Raw genomic sequence first — 21,745 nt, 5'->3', positions numbered from 1 at the left:
AGCTAGCCCAGCCCTGTGGGCCTTGCTGCTGCAGCCAAAAAACAAAAGGTGGTGCTGCTGCTGCTGCTTCTGCTGCTTCTGCTTCTGCTTGTGTCTGGCCCCTGTTGGAGCGTCCAGGCACAGGACTTCTGCTGCTGCTGACTAAATGGCCTCCTTAATTGGATCATTTGAGTAGCCAGCACACCTGTGCAGGTAGGGCATGACATGATAGGCAGCTGCCTTGATAGCGGGTGGGTGCTGAATGTTCCTAATTGACAAAATAAGATTAATGCTTATGAAGAAATATAAAATCTCATCCCTTCCCCAATATCGCGCCACACCTCCCTACCCCTTAATTCCCTGGTTGAACTTGATGGACATATGTCTTTTTTCGACCGTACTAACTATGTAACTATGTAACATAACATGGGGGGGGCGGGGGGGGGTCTCCTGGCTGTTCACACAGGTGTGTCATTGCTGTACATTGACCATGCATTGCTTCTGTGGTATTGCAAAGGCAAAGACAAATGCTTCCAGCCATCCATTGCACTAATGGATTGGTCATCAGCTGGCTGTCTATGTCCCGCATCAATATAGACCAAAGTACAGAGGGTTAGGCTATGCTATTGTGCACCTACCTGATGCATCAGAAGGTGCGAGGCCCTTGCTAAATTCTGTGCACAGACTTTGAGATCTATACTTTAGACTGTATCTAAACCTGCTCCAACATGGACTGACATTCTGGCCTACTTTCAGCCGATGCGACTTGTCTGTCGCTGAACAGTCGCTTTTTATGTATTCAGCACCTATGTATAATGTTGTAAAAATGCTCTAGAAGCTAAAGTCGCAGAAATGTCACACATATTTGGCCTGCAACTTTCTGTGCGACAAATTCAGACAGGAAAAATCAGTATAAATCCTTAGAAAATTATCCCCCAGTGTCTCCATCTGCTGGCGGTATTGAATAAGCATTGCTGCACTGATGGGGTATGCATTAGACGAAAAAAAAGAAGAAAAAGAAGAATAATACGCCCAGAAAAGAGGCGAAAAGGAGAAAAACGTAAAAAAACGTGAAAAAAAAGTAAGAGGAAGAGAAGGGAAAAAAAGGTGGAAATGGGTTTAAAAGTGATTTCGGCGGAGAAATATATATATATATATATATATATATATATATACGCGCACACACACACATATATATAAACGTATTCTCCGTTGAGATATTGCAGCCGCTGCTGTGTCCAGGCCCAGGAGCCTTAGCACTGTGCTGTGATGTCACTCATACCACTGACATCACTAGGTGTAAACAACATCTCTCCTTTGCTGTGTATGTGACTATGGAGCTGTTTGGTGATGTCGTCTATTATGGCCTTCATAGAAGCAACAGGAGATTGTTGCATCCATCTAGAACCCTCAGAACTACAGTGCTATGATGTCACTCACTTCCACAGGCCTTGCAGAGTGTAAACAACAACAACCCAGCTTTGTTGTGTATGTAACCATAGGGATTTGTGATGTCACCTAGAACCTTCACAGCAGCGACAGCTTTATGAGGAGCATCAGCACTGCTCTGCCTGAGCAGAACCATCACCCGCCATAGGTTGTCAAATAACCCGGATTTAACCCACACAGGTAAGTCCAATGGGGTGCAGGCATGTCCTCTATGCTTACAGCTTCCCGTGGGTGTTGGTTTGATACCGTTTGGGGACAGCCAAGGAGGCATCTGCAGGCAACAAAGGTAGGTGTGTGCTTGTGTGTGTGTTTCCTATGCAGATCCTAAGCCCAGTGTCACATGCAAGTAGGAGGAGTAAGAAGGGTTCCTGGCAAATCCGGGTTATGGATTGCATTTAAAAAGGCCCCGTGGGAGTGCAATGGGCCCCTGTCTTGCTGCTTAGCAATAATGGTATGGGTTTAGGTTCTGCTGTGTGTACTGGTGGTTGACTGCCCCCCAGCCCAGAGTGTGCATGGAAAATTGTCTGGCAGCCTCCCTGACAGCAAGCAGTGATAGTGCCCCATGAAGGGGACCTTGTTGGGCCCGCCCCTTTCACGGTTATGGCTTCTCGGCCTTTTGGCTAAGATCAAGTGTAGTATCTGATACGTCCCCTATCTGGGGACCATATATTTAAATGGATTTTTGAGAACGGGGGCCGATTTCGAAGCTTGCTTCCGTCGCCCTATGCATTGACCCGATATGGCAGTATCTTCGGGTACAGTGCACCACCCCCTTACAGGGTTAAAAAGAAAGATTCCTACTTTCATTGCTACCTGCTTGCTGGCTAGCCAGCTAGCCAGCCTGTGGGCCTTGCTGCTGCAGCCAAAAAACAAAAGGTGGTGCTGCTGCTGCTGCTTCTGCTGCTTCTGCTTCTGCTTGTGTCTGGCCCCTGTTGGAGCGTCCAGGCACAGGACTTCTGCTGCTGCTGACTAAATGGCCTCCTTAATTGGATCATTTGAGTAGCCAGCACACCTGTGCAGGTAGGGCATGACATGATAGGCAGCTGCCTTGATAGCGGGTGGGTGCTGAATGTTCCTAATTGACAAAATAAGATTAATGCTTATGAAGAAATATAAAATCTCATCCCTTCCCCAATATCGCGCCACACACCCCTACCCCTTAATTCCCCTGGTTGAACTTGATGGACATATGTCTTTTTTCGACCGTTACTAACTATGTAACTATGTAACATAACATGGGGGGGGGGGGGGGGGGGGGGGGGGGGGGGGGGGGTCGTCCTGGCTGTTCACACAGGTGTGTCATTGCTGTACATTGACCATGCATTGCTTCTGTGGTATTGCAAAGGCAAAGACAAATGCTTCCAGCCATCCATTGCACTAATGGATTGCGTCATCAGCTGGCTGTCTATGTCCCGCATCAATATAGACCAAAGTACAGAGGGTTAGGCTATGCTATTGTGCACCTACCTGATGCATCAGAAGGTGCGAGGCCCTGCTAAATTCTGTGCACAGACTTTGAGATCTATACTTTAGACTGTATCTAAACCTGCTCCAACATGGACTGACCATTCTGGCCTACTTTCAGCCGATGCGACTTGTCTGTCGCTGAACAGTCGCTTTTTATGTATTCAGCACCTATGTATAATGTTGTAAAAATGCTCTAGAAGCTAAAGTCGCAGAAATGTCACACATATTTGGCCTGCAACTTTCTGTGCGACAAATTCAGACAGGAAAAATCAGTATAAATCCTTAGAAAATTATCCCCCAGTGTCTCCATCTGCTGGCGGTATTGAATAAGCATTGCTGCACTGATGGGGTATGCATTAGACGGAAAAAAAAGAAGAAAAAGAAGAATAATACGCCCAGAAAAGAGGCGAAAAGGAGAAAAACGTAAAAAAACGTGAAAAAAAAGTAAGAGGAAGAGAAGGGAAAAAAAAGGTGGAAATGGGTTTAAAAGTGATTTCGGCGGAGAAATATATATATATATATATATATATATATATATATATATATATATATATATATACGCGCACACACACACATATATATAAACGTATTCTCCGTTGAGATATTGCAGCCGCTGCTGTGTCCAGGCCCAGGAGCCTTAGCACTGTGCTGTGATGTCACTCAATACCACTGACATCACTAGGTGTAAACAACATCTCTCCTTTGCTGTGTATGTGACTATGGAGCTGTTTGGTGATGTCGTCTATTATGGCCTTCATAGAAGCAACAGGAGATTGTTGCATCCATCTAGAACCCTCAGAACTACAGTGCTATGATGTCACTCACTTCCACAGGCCTTGCAGAGTGTAAACAACAACAACCCAGCTTTGTTGTGTATGTAACCATAGGGATTTGTGATGTCACCTAGAACCTTCACAGCAGCGACAGCTTTATGAGGAGCATCAGCACTGCTCTGCCTGAGCAGAACCATCACCGCCATAGGTTGTCAAATAACCCGGATTTAACCCACACAGGTAAGTCCAATGGGGTGCAGGCATGTCCTCTATGCTTACAGCTTCCCGTGGGTGTTGGTTTGATACCGTTTGGGGGACAGCCAAGGAGGCATCTGCAGGCAACAAAGGTAGGTGTGTGCTTGTGTGTGTGTTTCCTATGCAGATCCTAAGCCCAGTGTCACATGCAAGTAGGAGGAGTAAGAAGGGTTCCTGGCAAATCCGGGTTATGGATTGCATTTAAAAAGGCCCCGTGGGAGTGCAATGGGCCCCTGTCTTGCTGCTTAGCAATAATGGTATGGGTTTAGGTTCTGCTGTGTGTACTGGTGGTTGACTGCCCCCCAGCCCAGAGTGTGCATGGAAAATTGTCTGGCAGCCTCCCTGACAGCAAGCAGTGATAGTGCCCATGAAGGGGACCTTGTTGGGCCCGCCCCTTTCACGGTTATCGCTTCTCGGCCTTTTGGCTAAGATCAAGTGTAGTATCTGTTCTTATCAGTTTAATATCTGATACGTCCCCTATCTGGGGACCATATATTAAATGGATATTTGAGAACGTGGGGCCGATTTCGAAGCTTGCTTCCGTCGCCCTATGCATTGACCCGATATGGCAGTATCTTCGGGTACAGTGCACCACCCCCCTTACAGGGTTAAAAGAAAGATTCCTACTTTCATTGCTACCTGCTTGCTGGCTAGCCAGCTAGCCAGCCCCTGTGGGCCTTGCTGCTGCAGCCAAAAAACAAAAGGTGGTGCTGCTGCTGCTGCTTCTGCTGCTTCTGCTTCTGCTTGTGTCTGGCCCCTGTTGGAGCGTCCAGGCACAGGACTTCTGCTGCTGCTGACTAAATGGCCTCCTTAATTGGATCATTTGAGTAGCCAGCACACCTGTGCAGGTAGGGCATGACATGATAGGCAGCTGCCTTGATAGCGGGTGGGTGCTGAATGTTCCTAATTGACAAAATAAGATTAATGCTTATGAAGAAATATAAAATCTCATCCCTTCCCCAATATCGCGCCACACCCCTACCCCTTAATCCCTGGTTGAACTTGATGGACATATGTCTTTTTTCGACCGTACTAACTATGTAACTATGTAACATAACATGGGGGGGGGGGGGGGGGTCTCCTGGCTGTTCACACAGGTGTGTCATTGCTGTACATTGACCATGCATTGCTTCTGTGGTATTGCAAAGGCAAAGACAAATGCTTCCAGCCATCCATTGCACTAATGGATTGGTCATCAGCTGGCTGTCTATGTCCCGCATCAATATAGACCAAAGTACAGAGGGTTAGGCTATGCTATTGTGCACCTACCTGATGCATCAGAAGGTGCGAGGCCCTTGCTAAATTCTGTGCACAGACTTTGAGATCTATACTTTAGACTGTATCTAAAACCTGCTCCAACATTGACTGACATTCTGGCCTACTTTCAGCCGAATGCGAACTTGTCCTGTCGCTGAACAGTCGCTTTTTATGTATTCAGCACCTATGTATAATGTTGTAAAAATGCTCTAGAAGCTAAAGTCGCAGAAATGTCACACATATTTGGCCTGCAACTTTCTGTGCGACAAATTCAGACAGGAAAAATCAGTATAAATCCTTAGAAAATTATCCCCCAGTGTCTCCATCTGCTGGCGGTATTGAATAAGCATTGCTGCACTGATGGGGTATGCATTAGACGAAAAAAAAGAAGAAAAAGAAGAATAATACGCCCAGAAAAGAGGCGAAAAGGAGAAAAACGTAAAAAAAACGTGAAAAAAAAAGTAAGAGGAAGAGAAGGGAAAAAAAGGTGGAAATGGGTTTAAAAGTGATTTCGGCGGAGAAATATATATATATATATATATATATATATATATATATATAGTATATATACGCGCACACACACACATATATATAAACGTATTCTCCGTTGAGATATTGCAGCCGCTGCTGTGTCCAGGCCCAGGAGCCTTAGCACTGTGCTGTGATGTCACTCAATACCACTGACATCACTAGGTGTAAACAACATCTCTCCTTTGCTGTGTATGTGACTATGGAGCTGTTTGGTGATGTCGTCTATTATGGCCTTCATAGAAGCAACAGGAGATTGTTGCATCCATCTAGAACCCTCAGAACTACAGTGCTATGATGTCACTCACTTCCACAGGCCTTGCAGAGTGTAAACAACAACAACCCAGCTTTGTTGTGTATGTAACCATAGGGATTTGTGATGTCACCTAGAACCTTCACAGCAGCGACAGCTTTATGAGGAGCATCAGCACTGCTCTGCCTGAGCAGAACCATCACCGCCATAGGTTGTCAAATAACCCGGATTTAACCCACACAGGTAAGTCCAATGGGGTGCAGGCATGTCCTCTATGCTTACAGCTTCCCGTGGGTGTTGGTTTGATACCGTTTGGGGACAGCCAAGGAGGCATCTGCAGGCAACAAAGGTAGGTGTGTGCTTGTGTGTGTGTTTCCTATGCAGATCCTAAGCCCAGTGTCACATGCAAGTAGAGGAGTAAGAAGGGTTCCTGGCAAATCCGGGTTATGGATTGCATTTAAAAAGGCCCCGTGGGAGTGCAATGGGGCCCCTGTCTTGCTGCTTAGCAATAATGGTATGGGTTTAGGTTCTGCTGTGTGTACTGGTGGTTGACTGCCCCCCAGCCCAGAGTGTGCATGGAAAATTGTCTGGCAGCCTCCCTGACAGCAAGCAGTGATAGTGCCCATGAAGGGGACCTTGTTGGGCCCGCCCCTTTCACGGTTATCGCTTTCTCGGCCTTTTGGCTAAGATCAAGTGTAGTATCTGTTCTTATCAGTTTAATATCTGATACGTCCCCTATCTGGGGACCATATATTAAATGGATTTTTGAGAACGGGGGCCGATTTCGAAGCTTGCTTCCGTCGCCCTATGCATTGACCCGATATGGCAGTATCTTCGGGTACAGTGCACCACCCCCTTACAGGGTTAAAAAGAAAGATTCCTACTTTCATTGCTACCTGCTTGCTGGCTAGCCAGCTAGCCAGCCCTGTGGGCCTTGCTGCTGCAGCCAAAAAACAAAAGGTGGTGCTGCTGCTGCTGCTTCTGCTGCTTCTGCTTCTGCTTGTGTCTGGCCCCCTGTTGGAGCGTCCAGGCACAGGACTTCTGCTGCTGCTGACTAAATGGCCTCCTTAATTGGATCATTTGAGTAGCCAGCACACCTGTGCAGGTAGGGCATGACATGATAGGCAGCTGCCTTGATAGCGGGTGGGTGCTGAATGTTCCTAATTGACAAAATAAGATTAATGCTTATGAAGAAATATAAAATCTCATCCCTTCCCCAATATCGCGCCACACCCCTACCCCTTAATTCCCTGGTTGAACTTGATGGACATATGTCTTTTTTCGACCGTACTAACACTATGTAACTATGTAACATAACATGGGGGGGGGGGGGGGGGGGGGGTCTCCTGGCTGTTCACACAGGTGTGTCATTGCTGTACATTGACCATGCATTGCTTCTGTGGTATTGCAAAGGCAAAGACAAATGCTTCCAGCCATCCATTGCACTAATGGATTGGTCATCAGCTGGCTGTCTATGTCCCGCATCAATATAGACCAAAGTACAGAGGGTTAGGCTATGCTATTGTGCACCTACCTGATGCATCAGAAGGTGCGAGGCCCTTGCTAAATTCTGTGCACAGACTTTGAGATCTATACTTTAGACTGTATCTAAACCTGCTCCAACATGGACTGACATTCTGGCCTACTTTCAGCCGATGCGACTTGTCTGTCGCTGAACAGTCGCTTTTTATGTATTCAGCACCTATGTATAATGTTGTAAAAATGCTCTAGAAGCTAAAGTCGCAGAAATGTCACACATATTTGGCCTGCAACTTTCTGTGCGACAAATTCAGACAGGAAAAATCAGTATAAATCCTTAGAAAATTATCCCCCAGTGTCTCCATCTGCTGGCGGTATTGAATAAGCATTGCTGCACTGATGGGGTATGCATTAGACGAAAAAAAAGAAGAAAAAGAAGAATAATACGCCCAGAAAAGAGGCGAAAAGGAGAAAAACGTAAAAAAACGTGAAAAAAAAGTAAGAGGAAGAGAAGGGAAAAAAAGGTGGAAATGGGGGTTTAAAAGTGATTTCGGCGGAGAAATATATATATATATATATATATATATATATATATATATACGCGCACACACACACATATATATAAACGTATTCTCCGTTGAGATATTGCAGCCGCTGCTGTGTCCAGGCCCAGGAGCCTTAGCACTGTGCTGTGATGTCACTCAATACCACTGACATCACTAGGTGTAAACAACATCTCTCCTTTGCTGTGTATGTGACTATGGAGCTGTTTGGTGATGTCGTCTATTATGGCCTTCATAGAAGCAACAGGAGATTGTTGCATCCATCTAGAACCCTCAGAACTACAGTGCTATGATGTCACTCACTTCCACAGGCCTTGCAGAGTGTAAACAACAACAACCCAGCTTTGTTGTGTATGTAACCATAGGGATTTGTGATGTCACCTAGAACCTTCACAGCAGCGACAGCTTTATGAGGAGCATCAGCACTGCTCTGCCTGAGCAGAACCATCACCGCCATAGGTTGTCAAATAACCCGGATTTAACCCACACAGGTAAGTCCAATGGGGTGCAGGCATGTCCTCTATGCTTACAGCTTCCCGTGGGTGTTGGTTTGATACCGTTTGGGGACAGCCAAGGAGGCATCTGCAGGCAACAAAGGTAGGTGTGTGCTTGTGTGTGTGTTTCCTATGCAGATCCTAAGCCCAGTGTCACATGCAAGTAGGAGGAGTAAGAAGGGTTCCTGGCAAATCCGGGTTATGGATTGCATTTAAAAAGGCCCCGTGGGAGTGCAATGGGCCCCTGTCTTGCTGCTTAGCAATAATGGTATGGGTTTAGGTTCTGCTGTGTGTACTGGTGGTTGACTGCCCCCCAGCCCAGAGTGTGCATGGAAAATTGTCTGGCAGCCTCCCTGACAGCAAGCAGTGATAGTGCCCATGAAGGGGACCTTGTTGGGCCCGCCCCTTTCACGGTTATCGCTTCTCGGCCTTTTGGCTAAGATCAAGTGTAGTATCTGTTCTTATCAGTTTAATATCTGATACGTCCCCTATCTGGGGACCATATATTAAATGGATTTTTGAGAACGGGGGCCGATTTCGAAGCTTGCTTCCGTCGCCCTATGCATTGACCCGATATGGCAGTATCTTCGGGTACAGTGCACCACCCCCTTACAGGGTTAAAAAGAAAGATTCCTACTTTCATTGCTACCTGCTTGCTGGCTAGCCAGCTAGCCAGCCCTGTGGGCCTTGCTGCTGCAGCCAAAAAACAAAAGGTGGTGCTGCTGCTGCTGCTTCTGCTGCTTCTGCTTCTGCTTGTGTCTGGCCCCTGTTGGAGCGTCCAGGCACAGGACTTCTGCTGCTGCTGACTAAATGGCCTCCTTAATTGGATCATTTGAGTAGCCAGCACACCTGTGCAGGTAGGGCATGACATGATAGGCAGCTGCCTTGATAGCGGGTGGGTGCTGAATGTTCCTAATTGACAAAATAAGATTAATGCTTATGAAGAAATATAAAATCTCATCCCTTCCCCAATATCGCGCCACACCCCTACCCCTTAATTCCCTGGTTGAACTTGATGGACATATGTCTTTTTTCGACCGTACTAACTATGTAACTATGTAACATAACATGGGGGGGGGGGGGGGGTCTCCTGGCTGTTCACACAGGTGTGTCATTGCTGTACATTGACCATGCATTGCTTCTGTGGTATTGCAAAGGCAAAGACAAATGCTTCCAGCCATCCATTGCACTAATGGATTGGTCATCAGCTGGCTGTCTATGTCCCGCATCAATATAGACCAAAGTACAGAGGGTTAGGCTATGCTATTGTGCACCTACCTGATGCATCAGAAGGTGCGAGGCCCTTGCTAAATTCTGTGCACAGACTTTGAGATCTATACTTTAGACTGTATCTAAACCTGCTCCAACATGGACTGACATTCTGGCCTACTTTCAGCCGATGCGACTTGTCTGTCGCTGAACAGTCGCTTTTTATGTATTCAGCACCTATGTATAATGTTGTAAAAATGCTCTAGAAGCTAAAGTCGCAGAAATGTCACACATATTTGGCCTGCAACTTTCTGTGCGACAAATTCAGACAGGAAAAATCAGTATAAATCCTTAGAAAATTATCCCCCAGTGTCTCCATCTGCTGGCGGTATTGAATAAGCATTGCTGCACTGATGGGGTATGCATTAGACGAAAAAAAAGAAGAAAAAGAAGAATAATACGCCCAGAAAAGAGGCGAAAAGGAGAAAAACGTAAAAAAACGTGAAAAAAAAGTAAGAGGAAGAGAAGGGAAAAAAAGGTGGAAATGGGTTTAAAAGTGATTTCGGCGGAGAAATATATATATATATATATATATATATATATATATATATATATATATATATATACGCGCACACACACACATATATATAAACGTATTCTCCGTTGAGATATTGCAGCCGCTGCTGTGTCCAGGCCCAGGAGCCTTAGCACTGTGCTGTGATGTCACTCAATACCACTGACATCGCTAGGTGTAAACAACATCTCTCCTTTGCTGTGTATGTGACTATGGAGCTGTTTGGTGATGTCGTCTATTATGGCCTTCATAGAAGCAACAGGAGATTGTTGCATCCATCTAGAACCCTCAGAACTACAGTGCTATGATGTCACTCACTTCCACAGGCCTTGCAGAGTGTAAACAACAACAACCCAGCTTTGTTGTGTATGTAACCATAGGGATTTGTGATGTCACCTAGAACCTTCACAGCAGCGACAGCTTTATGAGGAGCATCAGCACTGCTCTGCCTGAGCAGAACCATCACCGCCATAGGTTGTCAAATAACCCGGATTTAACCCACACAGGTAAGTCCAATGGGGTGCAGGCATGTCCTCTATGCTTACAGCTTCCCGTGGGTGTTGGTTTGATACCGTTTGGGGACAGCCAAGGAGGCATCTGCAGGCAACAAAGGTAGGTGTGTGCTTGTGTGTGTGTTTCCTATGCAGATCCTAAGCCCAGTGTCACATGCAAGTAGGAGGAGTAAGAAGGGTTCCTGGCAAATCCGGGTTATGGATTGCATTTAAAAAGGCCCCGTGGGAGTGCAATGGGCCCCTGTCTTGCTGCTTAGCAATAATGGTATGGGTTTAGGTTCTGCTGTGTGTACTGGTGGTTGACTGCCCCCCAGCCCAGAGTGTGCATGGAAAATTGTCTGGCAGCCTCCCTGACAGCAAGCAGTGATAGTGCCCATGAAGGGGACCTTGTTGGGCCCGCCCCTTTCACGGTTATCGCTTCTCGGCCTTTTGGCTAAGATCAAGTGTAGTATCTGTTCTTATCAGTTTTCATGCTGGTGGGGATGGGTGCTGCATGGAGGATGCAGGTGTACCAGGGCTTTCCGGGGCTGGTTCTGAGGAATCAGCTCGACGGTTGCCCCGATGTGACCTGTTCCCTCCGGGTCTCGCCATGAGGCTGAGAGGGTCTAGAGCCGAGGTACTTTTGTGCCTCGGGGAGTGGTGACCCCGAGGTGCCGAAACTCACTGGGAGAATAGGCTCACTGAGTTGAAGCACGGGCACCATAATCTCTTCACCTTGTGGCACTCACCTCTTGATTCCCGGCCTTCTGGCTAGGATCAGAGAAATTTTTATAGATCCGGCCGGATGTCCGGGCAGTATATCTGCACACATTCACTTATTTATTTATTTTTTGTCTCACTGTGTCACTTTTTGCGTGTTGTGTGTTCACAGGATTTGTCAGGATGCGGTAGCCCTTCTGGGTGTCCCTCCTGGCGGTCTAGGGGAGGTGTGTGTGGCCATTAGGTTCCGCACCTCCCTGCAAACACCCCGGGTACTCCTGCTTCGCAGGGTACCTACCGTAATCGGCTCTGCGGGCAGATACCTTGGCTAACGCCAAGGGGGATGCCGGGAGCATTTGTGGTCCCCTAGTAGCTTCGGCGAAAAGGGACATCGAACCTGGAACCTCGCAGGTACTTTTTGGTCCGGAGGCGAAGGGTAAGGTTTGTTGGGGGGCCTCTCTCCTATCGGAGAAGGGCTTGCGATAGACCGCATCCTTTGTGCACGTTTTTTTTAGTGTAACACGTTTGCACTTTTTCTTGCACTTTGGGTGAATCGAAAGCACGTTCCTCGGCTTTAGATAAAAAAAAAAAAAAAAAAAAAAATCTGTTCTTATCAGTTTAATATCTGATACGTCCCCTATCTGGGGACCATATATTAAATGGATTTTTGAGAACGGGGGCCGATTTCGAAGCTTGCTTCCGTCGCCCTATGCATTGACCCGATATGGCAGTATCTTCGGGTACAGTGCACCACCCCCTTACAGGGTTAAAAATAAAGATTCCTACTTTCATTGCTACCTGCTTGCTGGCTAGCCAGCTAGCCAGCCCTGTGGGCCTTGCTGCTGCAGCCAAAAAACAAAAGGTGGTGCTGCTGCTGCTGCTTCTGCTGCTTCTGCTTCTGCTTGTGTCTGGCCCCTGTTGGAGCGTCCAGGCACAGGACTTCTGCTGCTGCTGACTAAATGGCCTCCTTAATTGGATCATTTGAGTAGCCAGCACACCTGTGCAGGTAGGGCATGACATGATAGGCAGCTGCCTTGATAGCGGGTGGGTGCTGAATGTTCCTAATTGACAAAATAAGATTAATGCTTATGAAGAAATATAAAATCTCATCCCTTCCCCAATATCGCGCCACACCCCTACCCCTTAATTCCCTGGTTGAACTTGATGGACATATGTCTTTTTTCGACCGTACTAACTATGTAACTATGTAACATAACATGGGGGGGGGGGGGGGTCTCCTGGCTGTTCACACAGGTGTGTCATTGCTGTACATTGACCATGCATTGCTTCTGTGGTATTGCAAAGGCAAAGACAAATGCTTCCAGCCATCCATTGCACTAATGGATTGGTCATCAGCTGGCTGTCTATGTCCCGCATCAATATAGACCAAAGTACAGAGGGTTAGGCTATGCTATTGTGCACCTACCTGATGCATCAGAAGGTGCGAGGCCCTTGCTAAATTCTGTGCACAGACTTTGAGATCTATACTTTAGACTGTATCTAAACCTGCTCCAACATGGACTGACATTCTGGCCTACTTTCAGCCGATGCGACTTGTCTGTCGCTGAACAGTCGCTTTTTATGTATTCAGCACCTATGTATAATGTTGTAAAAATGCTCTAGAAGCTAAAGTCGCAGAAATGTCACACATATTTGGCCTGCAACTTTCTGTGCGACAAATTCAGACAGGAAAAATCAGTATAAATCCTTAGAAAATTATCCCCCAGTGTCTCCATCTGCTGGCGGTATTGAATAAGCATTGCTGCACTGATGGGGTATGCATTAGACGAAAAAAAAGAAGAAAAAGAAGAATAATACGCCCAGAAAAGAGGCGAAAAGGAGAAAAACGTAAAAAAACGTGAAAAAAAAGTAAGAGGAAGAGAAGGGAAAAAAAGGTGGAAATGGGTTTAAAAGTGATTTCGGCGGAGAATATATATATATATATATATATATATATATATATATATATATATATACGCGCACACACACACATATATATAAACGTATTCTCCGTTGAGATATTGCAGCCGCTGCTGTGTCCAGGCCCAGGAGCCTTAGCACTGTGCTGTGATGTCACTCAATACCACTGACATCGCTAGGTGTAAACAACATCTCTCCTTTGCTGTGTATGTGACTATGGAGCTGTTTGGTGATGTCGTCTATTATGGCCTTCATAGAAGCAACAGGAGATTGTTGCATCCATCTAGAACCCTCAGAACTACAGTGCTATGATGTCACTCACTTCCACAGGCCTTGCAGAGTGTAAACAACAACAACCCAGCTTTGTTGTGTATGTAACCATAGGGATTTGTGATGTCACCTAGAACCTTCACAGCAGCGACAGCTTTATGAGGAGCATCAGCACTGCTCTGCCTGAGCAGAACCATCACCGCCATAGGTTGTCAAATAACCCGGATTTAACCCACACAGGTAAGTCCAATGGGGTGCAGGCATGTCCTCTATGCTTACAGCTTCCCGTGGGTGTTGGTTTGATACCGTTTGGGGACAGCCAAGGAGGCATCTGCAGGCAACAAAGGTAGGTGTGTGCTTGTGTGTGTGTTTCCTATGCAGATCCTAAGCCCAGTGTCACATGCAAGTAGGAGGAGTAAGAAGGGTTCCTGGCAAATCCGGGTTATGGATTGCATTTAAAAAGGCCCCGTGGGAGTGCAATGGGCCCCTGTCTTGCTGCTTAGCAATAATAGTATGGGTTTAGGTTCTGCTGTGTGTACTGGTGGTTGACTGCCCCCCAGCCCAGAGTGTGCATGGAAAATTGTCTGGCAGCCTCCCTGACAGCAAGCAGTGATAGTGCCCATGAAGGGGACCTTGTTGGGCCCGCCCCTTTCACGGTTATCGCTTCTCGGCCTTTTGGCTAAGATCAAGTGTAGTATCTGTTCTTATCAGTAGTATCTGTACTTACCTGGCAGGGGAGATACCATGATCGCTACGGTCTGAAGAACTCCAAGCATTGTGGTAGAGATTTTGCGTAGTACGATTGCAGTACTTTTCGTTCTTATTAGAACCGCATTTCTCTAGAGCATACCACCTGAAGATCGTCTCCTGCCTGCCTCGGAACATCTGAAGAAGGAGAAGATCTTGAAGACTGCAGCTCCGGAAGAAGCCGACGAAGAACCTGGAAGAAGGGAATCGGCGGTGAATTCCGGAACAGCGGCGAAGAGGAAGGCGGCGCAGAATCTTTTCGAAGAAACTCGCTGCCTCTGGAGAAGGATTTGCATAGCTCCTCCCACCGGGACCGGATCTGCATAGCTCCTCCCACCCGGGAAAGAAGACTTTGCGAAGCCTCTCTCCACAAGCAAGCAAGGAAGCGGAAAAGAGCCTGCTGGAAGAAGCCATGGCCTCAACCAGCAAGTCCACCCAGGAGGCTGCAGGGCAAGGCCTGGAGGTCCAGCCCCAACCACAGCAAGCTTCAACCTCCACCACGGCAAGGCAGAAGGGCGGCAGAATTCCTAACCTGGAAGCTCCAACCCTGGAGCCCTGGATGAGGCAGACTGTTGCCTTGAAGCTCAAGCCCGTGGACGGAAGGGTGCCGGACATGTCCCACGACGTGTTCTGCAAGAAGATGCTGGCGGATCAAGGCTTCCCCACGGCTGACACCCTGGGAATAGCAACCTTCTTTTCGGGAATCTTCTACATCACCTTTGCCACCATTGGGACCTGTAGAAGATACTGGGAGGTGGTGAAAGCGGCGAGTCCCGAATCCCCTTTCTCTCGCTTTGTGGGCAACTGCCTTATTCAAAGAGAGGAGAGGCGGGTGACGGTCTCAATGCGGAACCCACACACCCCAGGCACGGACATCTCGACCTTCCTGAAGCGCTTCTGCACCGTGGTGAGGGAGCCCACCCGCATCCTGAACTCACTCGGATACTGGACCTGCAAGTGGTCTGTGGTCGTCAGACTCAACAAGAACCCTGCTTCTCCAGACGGACTACAGCACCTGCCAACGACATTTTCCTTGGGCAACTCCACAGGACTTATCTTCTACCCGGACATGCCGCAGACCTGCAGGAGATGTGGCAAGATGGGCCACGAGGGCAAGGACTGTACGGAGGATGCCTGCAGGTATTGCCGTGTGACAGGTCACACGACCAAGGACTGCCCCAAGAGCAAGACCTGCAACCTCTGCGGACTGGCAGCCCACAGCTACAAGGACTGCCCCCAGAGGGAGAGAACATGGGCATCTGTGGCAGCGAGAGCACCGAAGCCAGCCCCAGCTCCGGAGCCAACACCACGGATGGCCAAGCCGACCAAGGAGGGTAAGAAGGCGAAAGCCACCACCCCTGCCCCGTCCCGCCCCTCCCCTGCCCCTCCCGCCCCATCCCCTGCCCCTCCCGCCCCATCTCCTGCCCCATCCCGCCCCCACCCCTGCCCCATCCCGTCCCACCCCTGCCCCATCCCGTCCCACCCCTGCCCCTCCTGCCCCATCCCGTCCCACCCCTGCCCCTCCTGCCCCATCCCGTCCCACCCCCGCCCCTCCTGCCCCATCCCGCCCCACCCCTGCCCCCCGTACCCCACCCCGGCCCACCCCTGCCCCCCGTACCCCACCCCGGCCCACCCCTGCCCCGTCCTCCCCTGCCCGGCCCACCCCTGCCCCGTCCTCCCCTGCCCGGCCCACCCCTGCCCCGTCCTCCCCTGCCCGGGCACTCTCTCCTGCCCCCCGCCCCACCCAGCCTCCTTTCTCTCCTGGCCCAGCAGCACCATACCCCCCTCCAGCTGCTGGTGCCCGCCCTTCGGAGGACTTTCCTGTGCTTCCTCCCCCAGGTACCATACAGAGGAAGAGGAAAGGAAGGGACAACGTATCAGAAGAGTCCCACAAAAGAAAGATAATCGAGACCTGCGAGACCCCTCAAGCTTCAGATGAGGAGGAGGAGATGGAGCAGGTCTGCGAGAGCCTTGAAGCTTCAGAAGGAGAGGAGGTGATGGAGCAGGCCCAAGTGGAGCAGGTCCAAGCAGAGCCAGTCCAAGCTCAATCTATGGAGGAGCTGCTGCAGGACCCAGAGGTTAAGAAAATCCTGGACACTCCGTCCAACTCGGTCTACGACGAGTTCTTGGAAGGGCGCTACGAGAAGCCACAGGAGCCGACAGGCGCCAGAGAAGAGGACCCGTCCGACCAGACTGGTAACTAGTATCAGAACTAACCTCTCTTTTTATTCCCATGGCTGATCTCAACATCTTCTGCATTAATGTGAGGAGTATTAGAGCTTGGTTTAGATTTCAGACTGTTCTTACGTTCTTAGATTCCCAGAGGTGTGATGTTTACATGTTGCAGGAATGTGCTTTGTCTGCTTCTAGGTCTTACAACCATCTGGCCAGGCAGTGGCCTCACGGCCCTTCCTACTGGTCTGGTGGGGGCGACAATAGGTCTGCGGGGGTGGCCATCCTGATCAGGGGAGGTAACTTTGCACTTGATTCCGTCCGGGAGCTCGTCTGTGGCAGACTTCTTGTCGCAGACGGTTCCTGGGCGGGTGAGCCCGTGCGGCTCATCAACGTGTATGCCTCCCCTGAGAGGGATGTCCGACTGGAGGTTCTCCAGGCCCTGCGGGCTGAACTCGCCACCACTAGAGCAGTAGTGTTGGGTGGTGACTTCAACTGCCCCATTGAGGTGGACGGGCGCAGTTCTGGCACATCCGCCAACCTGGACGTGACGTCTAAACTGCTGATTGAGATGGTGACGGAGGCATCCTTGCAGGACGTTGTCGGGTCCATCGGGAACGGCTCCGTAAACTATACGTGGAGCCGCCCCGATGGCTCGCTCCGTTCTCGGATAGACTTCATCTTCACTTCGAGAGCAGTCAGAAAGGTGTCGTACTCTATGGTCCCCTGCTTCTTCTCTGACCACAGGGCCATTCGATTCCGGGGGACTCTGGGCCATGGATTCCCACCTGGCCCGGGCTCCTGGAAGTTGAATTGTGCCCTGTTGGAGCAGAGGGAGGTCATGGAGGAACTTAGGGATGCTTACCTTGTATGGCGAAATGACAAATGTCTGTTCAAGTGCATCAGCGATTGGTGGGAATATGTTAAAGTCGAATTCCGTTGTTTCTTTCAGGCAAAAGGCAGACAACAGGCGTGTGCGAAGAAGTGGGACTTGAGGAAACTGCAGCGCGAGCTGCGGTCCCTGCAGGACCTGCTCCAGTGTGGCTGGGACGTCAGGGAGGAGCTGGAGGAGACCAAAAAGAGCTTGAAAAGGCACTTTGAGGAGGAATCCAAGCGAATCGTCTTTCGTTCCAAGGTGGAGAACCTGGAGAAGGGTGAGAAATGTAACTCTTTCTTTTTCAGGAAGCTCCATGCCGGCCACACGCCCCTGACTGAGCTACGAGATGAGACCGGACACATGAGGAGCGGCAAGGAGGAAGTGATGGGGGTCGTCCACGACTTCTACAGCAACCTCTACGCCCCCAAGTCATCCGACCCCGAAGCCGCCGAGAGGTTCCTGTCAGGTGTCACTAACGTTGTTGATCCCGCAGGTGCGGCGGCTATGGACGATCCCTTGACGGTGGGGGAGCTGCTCTCTGCCGCTAAATCCTTTAAGCCCGGCAGGACCCCGGGCAGTGACGGTCTCCCGGCCGAGCTCTACGTAGCGCTGGGTGACCTGATCTGTCCGGACCTGTTGGAGGTGTACGAGGAGATGGTGGTGGGGGGCAGAATGCCTCCGTCGTTGAGGGAAGGGATGATCACGATCTTGTATAAGCGGAAGGGGGAGAGATGTGACCTGAAAAACTGGCGTCCCATCTCTCTCCTGAACGTGGACTACAAGATCCTCGCCAAGGTGCTGGCCAACAGGCTGAAACCTGTCATGGGGCAGATCGTCCATCCGGACCAGACCTGCAGCATTCCTGGCCGCAGGATTGCCGACAGCCTTGCCCTTGTGAGAGACACGGTCCATTACATCCAGGACCGCGGGGGCCGCGCCGCCCTGGTCAGCTTAGATCAGGAGAAGGCGTTCGACCGTGTCTCCCACGCATTCATGGACAGGGTTTTGCGCAGGCTGGGTCTGGGGAAGATGTTTTGCTCTTTTGTTAACGTTATGTATTTTGACATTTACAGCACGGTGTTGGTGAACGGCTGGAAGACTGACCCCTTTCCTATTCTTTCAGGGGTTAGACAAGGCTGCCCTCTTTCACCTCTCCTTTTTGTTTGTGTTATAGAGCTCTTCGCTGAGACTATCCGGCAGAATGGAGAGATCAGAGGGATCACCGCACCAGGACCAGATCGCCACGAGGTCAAGTGCTCGCTCTACATGGACGACGTGACCGTCTTCTGCGCTGACCAGCGTTCGGTGACTGCACTCGTCCAGACCTGCGAGGACTTCGGCAGAGCTTCGGGGGCAAAAGTCAACTGCGGGAAGTCGGAGGCCATGCTCTTCGGGGAGTGGCACCTGGCTTCTTCCGCCCCCTTCCCCTTTGCCGTTAAGCCGGACTTCATTCAAATTCTTGGAGTCTGGTTCGGGAAGGAAGGAGCGGCCCTTAAGTCTTGGCAAGACCGACTAGGAAGGATAAACTCAAAGATCGGACTGTGGAGCTCCAGAAAGCTCACGATGGAAGGCAAGGCACTTGTCCTGCGGAGTGAAGTTTTGCCTGTGCTCCAATATACCGCACAGGCCTGGCCTCCCCATACCACCGTTTGCAAGGCCATCACCCGGACAGTGTTTGGCTTCGTCTGGGGCAAAATGGACAGAGTCAAGAGGACCGTGATGTACAAGGAACCCCGCAAGGGTGGGAAGGGAATACCCGACATCCCCGCTCTGCTGAGGGCCTCCTTTGCATGTGTCACGGTGCAGCGGACTCTTGTAGAAAAGACTGGCTCAGCGGGCAGGTCCATGTCTCGCTTGCTTCTCATGCCCCTCTGGAGACAGCTGGGCTGGGACAAGTGGGACAGCTCCATCCCTTACAACTGGAACACTCCCTGGTTCTATGGGGATGTTGTCCGGTTTGTGAGGGAGCACCAGCTGGAAGGACTGAAACCAGACCTATGGAAGCCAAAGACAATCCACAAGCTCATCCGAGCTAAGGACTCGACCGAGCTGGTTCCGGGACTCCCCGCAGCCACTGCAGAGACAGTTTGGAACAATGTGGCCTCAAAGCGGCTTACCAATGGACACAAGGACTTGTCGTGGATGGCCGTCATGGGAGGTCTCTCTCTCAGGTCATTCATGCATGCCCGCAACCTGTGCAAGACCCGGTACTGCCCCCGTTGCCCCTACGTGGAGGAAACATCTTTCCACGTGTTTTGGCAGTGCCCCTTTGCACAGGGTCTGTTGGACGCCCTAGAACAGGAACTCAGAGACTCAGTGCCCAGGAGCTGCCTATCGTACCATTCGGTGCTTTACGGCCTGTTCCCTGGGACCCACGACGTGGAGGCCATCCAGGAGGCCTGGCGCCTTATGAACTGTTTTAAGGACGCAGTGTGGCTTGCCAGGAACCGCCTCGTGATCAACAGGGAAAACATGTCCGTCCGGGACTGCCGCAGGTTCATCAAGAACCTGCTTAGAGACTATTCCATCTTGGACAGCTCGGCCGTTGATGAGGAAGAAGAGGAGTGAAGACCCCTCTCCTTCTCCCATGTCTCCCTGAAGATACAGCCCAACAGTTTGGCCCTGTGATCCGCCCCCTCCCTACCCCCACATAGTCGCCCACACCCCTACCCCGATCACAGATTGTATTATTTGGTTTTTGTTTGATCTCTTGTGCCTTTATATTGCAGGATTGAGCTGAATGTTAGAGTAGCATGGTGTGCGATGTATAGCTTAGGGAACCTTTGCTGTGTATTGTACTATCATGCTTTGTGTGACTGTAATTTATTGTACGACTTGTAATGACTGAACGGAAAATAAAGCTCTTTCAATCAAAAAAATCTGTTCTTATCAGTTTAATATCTGATACGTCCCCTATCTGGGGACCATATATTAAATGGATTTTTGAGAACGGGGGCCGATTTCGAAGCTTGCTTCCGTCGCCCTATGCATTGACCCGATATGGCAGTATCTTCGGGTACAGTGCACCACCCCCTTACAGGGTTAAAAAGAAAGATTCCTACTTTCATTGCTACCTGCTTGCTGGCTAGCCAGCTAGCCAGCCCTGTGGGCCTTGCTGCTGCAGCCAAAAAACAAAAGGTGGTGCTGCTGCTGCTGCTTCTGCTTCTGCTTGTGTCTGGCCCCTGTTGGAGCGTCCAGGCACAGGACTTCTGCTGCTGCTGACTAAATGGCCTCCTTAATTGGATCATTTGAGTAGCCAGCACACCTGTGCAGGTAGGGCATGACATGATAGGCAGCTGCCTTGATAGCGGGTGGGTGCTGAATGTTCCTAATTGACAAAATAAGATTAATGCTTATGAAGAAATATAAAATCTCATCCCTTCCCCAATATCGCGCCACACCCCTACCCCTTAATTCCCTGGTTGAACTTGATGGACATATGTCTTTTTTCGACCGTACTAACTATGTAACTATGTAACATAACATGGGGGGGGGGGGGGGGGGGGGTCTCCTGGCTGTTCACACAGGTGTGTCATTGCTGTACATTGACCATGCATTGCTTCTGTGGTATTGCAAAGGCAAAGACAAATGCTTCCAGCCATCCATTGCACTAATGGATTGGTCATCAGCTGGCTGTCTATGTCCCGCATCAATATAGACCAAAGTACAGAGGGTTAGGCTATGCTATTGTGCACCTACCTGATGCATCAGAAGGTGCGAGGCCCTTGCTAAATTCTGTGCACAGACTTTGAGATCTATACTTTAGACTGTATCTAAACCTGCTCCAACATGGACTGACATTCTGGCCTACTTTCAGCCGATGCGACTTGTCTGTCGCTGAACAGTCGCTTTTTATGTATTCAGCACCTATGTATAATGTTGTAAAAATGCTCTAGAAGCTAAAGTCGCAGAAATGTCACACATATTTGGCCTGCAACTTTCTGTGCGACAAATTCAGACAGGAAAAATCAGTATAAATCCTTAGAAAATTATCCCCCAGTGTCTCCATCTGCTGGCGGTATTGAATAAGCATTGCTGCACTGATGGGGTATGCATTAGACGAAAAAAAAGAAGAAAAAGAAGAATAATACGCCCAGAAAAGAGGCGAAAAGGAGAAAAACGTAAAAAAACGTGAAAAAAAAGTAAGAGGAAGAGAAGGGAAAAAAAGGTGGAAATGGGTTTAAAAGTGATTTCGGCGGAGAAATATATATATATATATATATATATATATATATATATATATATATACGCGCACACACACACATATA

At 49.3% G+C, this 21,745-nt stretch overlaps 4 non-coding genes and 4 pseudogenes across 4 annotated transcripts; all 8 read left to right on the top strand.

Moving 5' to 3' along the window:
• Positions 1 to 2,028: 2,028 nt before the first annotated feature.
• LOC130319725 (U2 spliceosomal RNA) lies at positions 2,029 to 2,199 on the top strand (annotated as a pseudogene).
• Positions 2,200 to 4,328: 2,129 nt separating this feature from the next.
• Positions 4,329 to 4,520, top strand: LOC130319723 (U2 spliceosomal RNA). The gene has a single exon (XR_008865815.1). It is a non-coding gene; the product is annotated as a U2 spliceosomal RNA (small nuclear RNA).
• A 2,103-nt stretch (positions 4,521 to 6,623) lies between these two features.
• On the top strand, positions 6,624 to 6,815 carry LOC130319722 (U2 spliceosomal RNA). Its single transcript, XR_008865814.1, has one exon. It is a non-coding gene; the product is annotated as a U2 spliceosomal RNA (small nuclear RNA).
• A 2,098-nt stretch (positions 6,816 to 8,913) lies between these two features.
• Positions 8,914 to 9,104, top strand: LOC130319719 (U2 spliceosomal RNA). The gene has a single exon (XR_008865812.1). It is a non-coding gene; the product is annotated as a U2 spliceosomal RNA (small nuclear RNA).
• Positions 9,105 to 11,205: 2,101 nt separating this feature from the next.
• On the top strand, positions 11,206 to 11,365 carry LOC130319733 (U2 spliceosomal RNA; annotated as a pseudogene).
• A 693-nt stretch (positions 11,366 to 12,058) lies between these two features.
• On the top strand, positions 12,059 to 12,247 carry LOC130319729 (U2 spliceosomal RNA). Its single transcript, XR_008865819.1, has one exon. It is a non-coding gene; the product is annotated as a U2 spliceosomal RNA (small nuclear RNA).
• Positions 12,248 to 14,340: 2,093 nt separating this feature from the next.
• Positions 14,341 to 14,516, top strand: LOC130319731 (U2 spliceosomal RNA; annotated as a pseudogene).
• Positions 14,517 to 20,336: 5,820 nt separating this feature from the next.
• Positions 20,337 to 20,509, top strand: LOC130319726 (U2 spliceosomal RNA; annotated as a pseudogene).
• Positions 20,510 to 21,745: the final 1,236 nt, after the last annotated feature.

Source organism: Hyla sarda, unplaced genomic scaffold (assembly GCF_029499605.1).
Source record: "Hyla sarda isolate aHylSar1 unplaced genomic scaffold, aHylSar1.hap1 scaffold_2160, whole genome shotgun sequence".
In the NCBI taxonomy this organism is placed as follows: Eukaryota; Metazoa; Chordata; class Amphibia; order Anura; family Hylidae; genus Hyla; species Hyla sarda.
Note: the sequence above shows the minus strand (reverse complement) of the source record. Positions and strands in the feature narration are given on the sequence as shown.